This window comes from Limulus polyphemus, unplaced genomic scaffold (genome assembly GCF_000517525.1).
Source record: "Limulus polyphemus unplaced genomic scaffold, Limulus_polyphemus-2.1.2 Scaffold225, whole genome shotgun sequence".
In the NCBI taxonomy this organism is placed as follows: Eukaryota; Metazoa; Arthropoda; class Merostomata; order Xiphosura; family Limulidae; genus Limulus; species Limulus polyphemus.
The window spans coordinates 471,291-479,867 of NW_013665835.1; positions in this window are offsets into that span (position 1 = coordinate 471,291).

Consider the following 8,577-nt stretch of genomic DNA (forward strand, 5'->3'; position numbering starts at 1 on the left):
TGTATTATTGTTTGTATATTAAAACCCATTTGTATTAAAAAAGAAACTGTGTGTATCAATATTGTTGGTAAATATCATAAATTGGATACATATTGGCATATATTTAACTATTGAATTTAAATTATCATTTAGCTCGGTTTCAGACCATTCGAAATTGTAATACATAACATGTATCACAATGTAAAGTGATATACAAATGCTGATCATATCTAGCTAAGTTAAAGTATGGTGAACATTAAATTTATAATATAAAATTTTTGAAATCATGTAGAAAATATGGGATTATATATGCAGAGCTTGAACATTTTATTTTCAATATTAAGTGTGAGTAATGAATAATATATTTGACGTGTTCAACTTTTGTTTTCATAAAATTTTCTTTTCTGCCATATTGAACTCAGAATTCTACCAGTCCCATCTCTTCTTAGAAAAAAAAAGCTCGACATACCATCAACTGTAAATCAATAAGGGTGAAGTGTCCACACCATTTGGTGATTGTATGTGTTGATCTTTCTATCATTTGCATTCAATGTAAATGACCACTTATATGTAGTAGTTCATTTAATGTTCAAAATGAAAATATTAACAGAAAGGTAAGAATATAATTTTCTACAATAGTAATGTTGAAAACAAGAACTAATATATTTTGCCTGATATATAGCAACACTAATTTTTAAGTATTACTGTAACACTGTTTCAAGATCTATATCCATTGATTATATTATGTGATTATGTGAATTATGGATTAGAAGCTTAAATATTGAAATAAAAATTTGTTTGTTTTGTTTGTTTTGAATTTCGCGCAAAGCTACACAAGAGCTATCTGCGCAAGCTGACCCTAATTTAACAGTGTATGACTAGAGGGACGGCAGCTAGTTATCACCACCCACCGCCAACTCTTGGGCTACTCTTTTACTAACGAATAGTGGGATTGACCGTCATATTATTATATTATTATTACTTGCATATGTAAAATGGAATGAGCACATGATGTGTCGTGTGAATACCTACGCCTTAAGTAAGTACAAAGATGTAGTTAAATTATGGCCTGTCTGCAAGAAAATGAGTACGAAAAAAATATCTATTTAACTATTAAAAGGCATTATAGCGGTTGCCTGCCAAGCAAGAATGGCTTAACAAAGATTTTTTTTTACTTACTGTTCAGAGGCATCTGCTATTAAAACCTATCAACAGTATCAGCTGAAAGATTCTGACATTATGATAAACTGTGACCTCTAGCTGTTATCGACAAGTGATCAGGTTGTCAAGTTCAACAAATTTCAAACTGTGTTTCAAGTGACCAATTCAAACGCCAGTGGTTAGAATTCGACATATACAACCAACATAAAAAGAAAAATACCAGCAAAAAAAACAAAAAACAAAAACAAAAAAAAAACATTTCTAGCACTGCGTACCTCAGATATAAACAGAAATATACAACTTCTGCCGTTTTCTGTATTCACAATAGATTAGAAATATGACAAACATGGGGAAACACACAGAAGCACTAGTCTTTGTTTCAACTGCGCTGACCTAACAGTACCAGGTGCTGGAGATGGTGTAGTGATGTGGAGAAAATACTCTGGGCGGAGTTTGAAGCACGTGATGCCTTTAGAAGGGTACGTAACAAACAGAGTGTATCTTGATGTTGTTTCTGATCATCTTTATTGTATGCCGTATTTTCAGTCTGATGGCCAAACACTTTTCCAAAATTATATGCAACAATTCTTTTTTACTCATTCAGTTTAGTGATAGTTCGGAGAATCAAACAAATATTTCAGTGGTCTTCCTTTATCATCACAATCACCGAGTAAACATCTTTGAGGTGAGCATAAGCATCGCATTTACAAATCTAATCCACTGGTCGACGTCTGTGGATCAAGTGCAGATTACGCTGCTCGAAGAATTGCCTACAACTGAGAAAAATATATTTGACATTTTGTGAAGTCCATATTACATTCATTATGGTGAAAAGAAGCCACACCCAATAGTGATTACTTAATGTGTGTGTTCATCAAATATTTGAAAAATACTGTTATGTTGACATTTCCCTATATGAAGATTTTTTCCCTATATGAATGAAAATTTCAGAAATTTAATAAATCCTAATAAAACATGTTTTTTAAGGAAATAATGGTACCTTTGTGTCACCAACCGTCTTACATTTTAGAAACAGATAAAATAGACTAGTAAAACATAAAATTATTGTAACTTCTATTGGTAAAGAGTTTTTGTTTTGTTTCATAAGTTGTTGTTGTTGTTTTTTCTCGTTGGTAACTTGTTTTTTAGATTTAGTCAGTGTAGACTATTTCAACAAAGTACCTAAAATCTTGAAATAGCATATTATAGTCTTCTTGTTGAAAGTACGACAAAGAGAATTAAAAGCTTTTAGATTATTTTTGGTTTTCTGAAACCCGGACTCCATAGATTGTGTATGAGTGTCAGCCAGCGTTAGTTCTACTTTTCTGCTAACAATGGGCAAAATAATGCGTGTATTTTAAGACTTGCGTAAATTAAAGTATCTAAGTTGAGTTTATTTGTGGATATATGGAGAATCTGCCAAGTCCTAGCCGTTAGCACTGAATACAAGACTGCTGCAAACGTTAGCTTTCTAACAACTACTAAGTAAACGAAGACCAAATGAATGTTCGGTTCCAGAGTTTGCTAAATATCCGGAATTCGATTGCCCGAGTCGGACAGAACTGAATTAGCCCAGTGTGTGGCTTTCCGCTAAAACAAGCATACAAGCAGTTCTAGAAAGTATAGATGCTGGCTTCGCCATAAATTGTTAATATTTAGAGCACAAATCTATTTCTTTCCCTGTAATTATTTTCTCATGCGTAGAGTCGTGTTAAAAGCTATAAAAAGTAAAAATCAAAACTGCAGTGAATTAACCTCGTGTTTTCAAGTATCCAATGCTGTAAAATAACATCATCAAAGAATATATATTGGACTGGATACTATGTAGATATTCACAGATATCTGTAGGTGGCTGATATATGTGTTATGGGTTGGTGATTGATGGTCATTACAGACATTTGCTGCTCAAATTGTTATAATGTAGAAAAAAAAAACAGTGATTTACACCACGTTTTTATCTGAAAATTTCTCTATCGAAAGGAAAACACAATTCTATACCTTATAGTTTGTCTGTCATTTTCTGGTCTATATTTTACTTATTTTTTATTTAGGTCTATAAAAATGTATCTCCAAGGATCAGTCAGAAGGTGGAGGATACTTAGGAATGATGGATTCTGCTCCATCAATGTTTGAGCTTATATTTTGCATATCTTTTCTTAATCATAATTGTAAGATATGCTACGTTGGGAAAATCATAACAAGCTAATATTTTTGCATCAATTTAATTTAAAAATAAAAACTATGTTAAATAATTTTTCTTAAGTGTCAGAGCGCTGTAAACAACCCGTATCTCAAGAATGGCCGCTATGGACAAAATCAATGTACGTAGTGCATGCTTTCGTTGTTGCTTGGGTCATCTTTTGAAAGGCCCTCTGTGCTGTCCACCTGAAGCCTAGGTGGAAAAAATCAAGCAAACCTAATTCAAATGGCAGTTTCAAACTAGTGGTCTGGATGTAAGATTGTTTAACTCTTCAGATAACATTGGATTAAATATTTTAATATTGGAAGATATATTATTGCAAATACAATGTGTACACGAATACCAAATAACTATCATAATAAAACAAGTAAGCGCTGCTTTTAACTTCATTTTTAAAACAATTTCTTTCGCTGTCCCATGTAATTTTATTGGGAGCCAGAAGGAATTCAGTGCACAAATAGCACTTATAACGTCGAGAGCAAATTTACCAGTATTAGTCCATGAGTCAGACCAGATCTGACTACCTAACAGAAGGAGGGATTAAATGCCACTATGGTTTTTAGTTAGCCTTATGTCTCTAGTGCCTAAAAATTTGATGAACTTTTGAGATCCACAGCTAAGTGATTTTTTGGTAGCCATTTGTAAAGTTTCTTTGTTTTGAATTTATGCACAAACCTACACAAAGAGCTATCTGTGCTCTGCCCACCACGGGTATCGAAATCCGGTTTCTAGCGTTGTAAGTCCGCAGACATACCGCTGTGCCACTGGGGGGCCCATTTGTAAAAATGGCCACAAATTCATTAAAAATCATCAAAATGCGTGTTAGTTGGCATGTGGGCATCTAAATCAAAAGTAACCTTAACAAACCTTGACAAAATGTATCAAAAATTAGTTGTGGCCTGCAACTACATTTACTTTAAGGAAATTGAATTGTGTCATTATTTGCAACTATATTTTATGAATTGGCTCTTAAGTTCCGCACAATTTTCCACATAAAACATAAGCTGCTGTATCATGATGTTTGTTCTTTCTGCACTCTACATTATGTTTAGGTGGATGTATGTACAAATATGAAACTCATAAACATGATAAATGATGATCACCCTATATAAATTCATGATCACCCTTTCATTTTGCAGTAAACAAGTATTCCAACGCGTTTTGTTGCTGATCTATATATACTCACGTGTTTCAAATCTTGTCCAGAGATATGTTGCTTGCACTCTACATTATGTTTAGGTGGATATATGTACAAATATAAAACCCATAAACATGATAAATGCTGTGCTGTGTAATATTCATGATCACCCTTTCATTTTGCAGTAAACAAGTATTCCAACGCATTTTGTTGCTCACGTGTTTCAAATCTTGTCCAGAGATATGTTGCTTGCCTTCTGATAGCTTTGCATGACATGTATCCAAATCAACCTGTATATCGTCTATTTTGGTTTGAAGTATATATATATCGTGTATATATATTTTTAAACCAGGCAATGTAATACACAAGCGTTAAGACCTGTCAAAGCAAATCATACCGACTCAAGTGAAATATCAAGTAATGTACATGTCAATGTACAATATGCACAAGTAAGTTCAATGACTTATCCTGAAATTTTAAGGAGGGTGCTAGGAAAAATACTCCAATAACAAAAACGTACAACTGTTGCATTCATGTCTAGAACATCGTAGCTCATGGCTTTTGCTATATTCAGAATAATAATTGGGCAACTAATATAGTGTGTCATTAAGTGTTGCAAGAATTCACGGTCACATTTTTTGTTGTGCAGGAGATTTTAAATGAGTGGTATGCTTACCTTACAAACATTAAATGGAAAGAAACTGAGGTGTTGATATCTGGACAAGAAGAGGTGGAAACGTGTCTTCTGTTACAAACATTCAATGGAAAGGGATTGACGTGCTGATATCTGGACAAGAAGAGGTGAACAGGTCTTCTTTAGTATGCCAAGCACGCTGCAGAAAACTTTCCAATTCTAGTTATTGTGACAGATGATACTGATGTCTTTATTATTTGCCTAGAGATGAGCCAGAGTATCAACAGCAGGATCTTCTTGAGACGGAGTTCAAAATCATCTGTGAGGCATGTTGACATCACAAAACTAGCAAACGCATTGGGAAACGACGTTTATAAAGCAATGATATGCCTTCATTCATGTACTGGGTGTGACATGGTTAGCATATTTGCTGGAAAAGGGAAACGGAAAGCATTGAAACTTATGATACGGGATCAGAAGTTCCTGGAACCATTTGCCTCACTCGACAAGGTTTGGACCCTTCCAGATTAAATATTCAGTATTGTGTTCTTGTTCAAAAGTTTACTTGTCAATTATACTGTCGTAACAACAAAGTACTTGAGGTCAATGAACCGCGATTCCAAATGTTCCATAGCAAAATGGGTGAAATCGAATCTGGACATATCCCACCATGTGAAAACTGTTTGCTGTAGTACACACGTCATACCAATTATCAGGCTCCTATTTGGCGACGAAGTCTGATAAACTTCCCAGATATTCCTATCCTTAGTGCAGGACACGAGTGGGTAACATATCTCAGCAGCAATCTAGTTGTGCAGTGGATGACAGATTCCCCAGCTCCAGATGTCGTCCTCAGTCTAATATCATGCAAGTGTGCTTGATATTTTCGACTTACTTATTGCACATGCATTATATATAGCCTGAAATGCACAAAGGTGTGCAAAATACTTAACTGTGCTAACATGGCGACTGATCAAAAAGTTAATAAAGATGTACAAGATTCGTCAGGTAGTGACGACGAGTAAACACTTCATCCAGCCATCTTCCATGCAGCTTTTCTATTCTTTAGCTGTCAACCATCACAGCCTGTATCTATTCATTGGTTAACTCTATCAATTTTGTTGGTTTAACCAGTACTAGTATTTTGCTGACTTTTTTTTTTACTTGGTCTACAGTTCAGAAATTGTCATGCCTCAAACAAATGTCGGGGAATAAAGTTTATGCTGAAGGAAACGTGTTATAGTTTAATTAAACAAGTTTTCAGTTTTGAATTTCTGTATTAATACGCCTCCCGTCTTTGATGTTGGAAGGCCCTGTTTCTTAGTCATTATTTTTTGTGTCTTTTTCTTCCTCCATTTCCACTGCAATAACTTTAGAAGGCTATATCTGATCATCAGAAAACTTACCACGAACATTGCGTTGACCTGTGAAAAGAAGCCTGTTGATCTTGAGCCTGGTTCTACATCTAATATGGTTGCCAGGTGACCATATTGGATTTCGTTGTAACTGTGATAAGTCTGAAATTCGTCGACCAATCTTCGCGAAAGGCGGTATAGATAATTTATAATCCTCTGTGAAGAAGCCTATTGATTTTGAATCCAGTCCGAGATCCAAAAAGAATATTAGGTGGGCATCTTGGATTTTCTTGTCACTGCAGAACGTCCAGAATGCCTCAACCAATTATCATGACAGTTAGTATAGACAATAAATTTGTCTGTGGAAAGAAACCTATTGATTTTGAGCCCAGTTAATATAAGCTATGTTGATATCTTAGAAAAAAATGAATGTCCTATTATTAGGAATACTGGACTTCTAGTTCTGGGATTTTGTTACTCAATTCTCACAGAGAAACATTGTTGGAAGTCAACAATATACGAGCAAATGTCAGAGTGAACTGTTTTAATTGTTGCTAAGCGCAAAGCTACACAATGGTCTTATTGTGAGCTGCCTACCACGAGTATCGAAACCCAATTTTTAGCGTCGTAAGCCTGCAGCTTTACCATTGTTCCACAGAAGGGCTCAGAAAAACTATTAACATTTGCTGAAGAAGTGTTTGTGATAGTAGGGCATGACAAGAGGGCTGAACTTTTTGAATTATATCTCAATAAAATAAGATTGAATGCTAATAAAAATTAAGCTTTGTCCATTATCCATACACATACCAGTTTATAATACAAAGTACTCCAAGTCTGTGTTATATGTAAGCAGTAAGCCTATGTCGTCTAAAAAATGAGGTGTTCTAGTTATATAACCTTAATATATTTTATTATGATAGACATTTTATACAACACATTGACAGAGATTTTTGTTTCTAATGTATCTAGTGAATGTTTTAAAAAAAGGTTATTTTATGGAATGTTCCCACTGCAAGTAATGAGTGTAGAACTCCGACTTCTGATGGGCACGACCAAAAATTATACAAACCCGTCACCTAACCTTATTTATACATTTAATGAATCTTTCCAAAGCGCTCGGATTATAGGGTTTTATCGTTTTATTTAATGGAGGAGTTACTGTGGTGGGGTTCTCAATGAAGTTTACTGTGCCCACCACGCTGTTGAAACCCAGGTTTTTAGTGTTATAAGACTTCAGACTCGCTGCTGAGCCACTTGGGGCATTTTATTTTTAATTAAGAAATTTAAGTTTCTATGATATTAAAATTTGAATTATAAACTATGTTTCGATGCCAGGTTTATTGGTATACATTAATAATAAAGCTGTTTAATTAAACATGGGCACTTTGAACCCGCCCGTATGTATAGTTAATTGATCTTGAAATTGCGTTGGGCGTTATAGATTACCTATAATGTTAATGTTAATGTCCCCACTGGGATAGCGTTAAGTATACGGATTTACAACGCTAAGATTATGGGTTAGATTCCCCTATGTGAACACAGCAGCTAGCCCGATGTGGTTTTCCTGTAAGAAAAACATACATACAAAACATACTGTCTGTTAATTCATTCCGAATTCCTCAACGTCAGATTAAAATGGATAAATATTTAATCAAATTACAAAGAGGAAAAGAAGAAGCAGAAAAAGTTGATTTAATGAAAAAAAAGTAAAACTTTTTAACCTGATTTGAAAACCGAAAAACACAAGAGGCCTCGTTTTGAATGTGCAGGATAAGAAAAGGAGCTTTCAAAAGTCGAGGTTATCAAATTTTACGTGGTTTGAATACAATAACAAACCAGACAGAACTTTGTGTTTTGTGTGCAAAACTATTCAGAAAAGAAGCTGTTAACATTTTTTTTTACAAAAGCTGGACCAATTTTTATCTAATCTGGATTTCAATATTGGAGATATTCATTTCGGGGTTTCCAATCACATGAAAACTCAACCTCCCACAAAGAAGCTGTAATTAAATATGCCTCTCTTCAATCTCAGGTAAACGTTTCTTCACTTGCAAGAAAGAATGCCAATCGACGAGAAATACACTACACAACATTTTGCGAGTATTAAGTA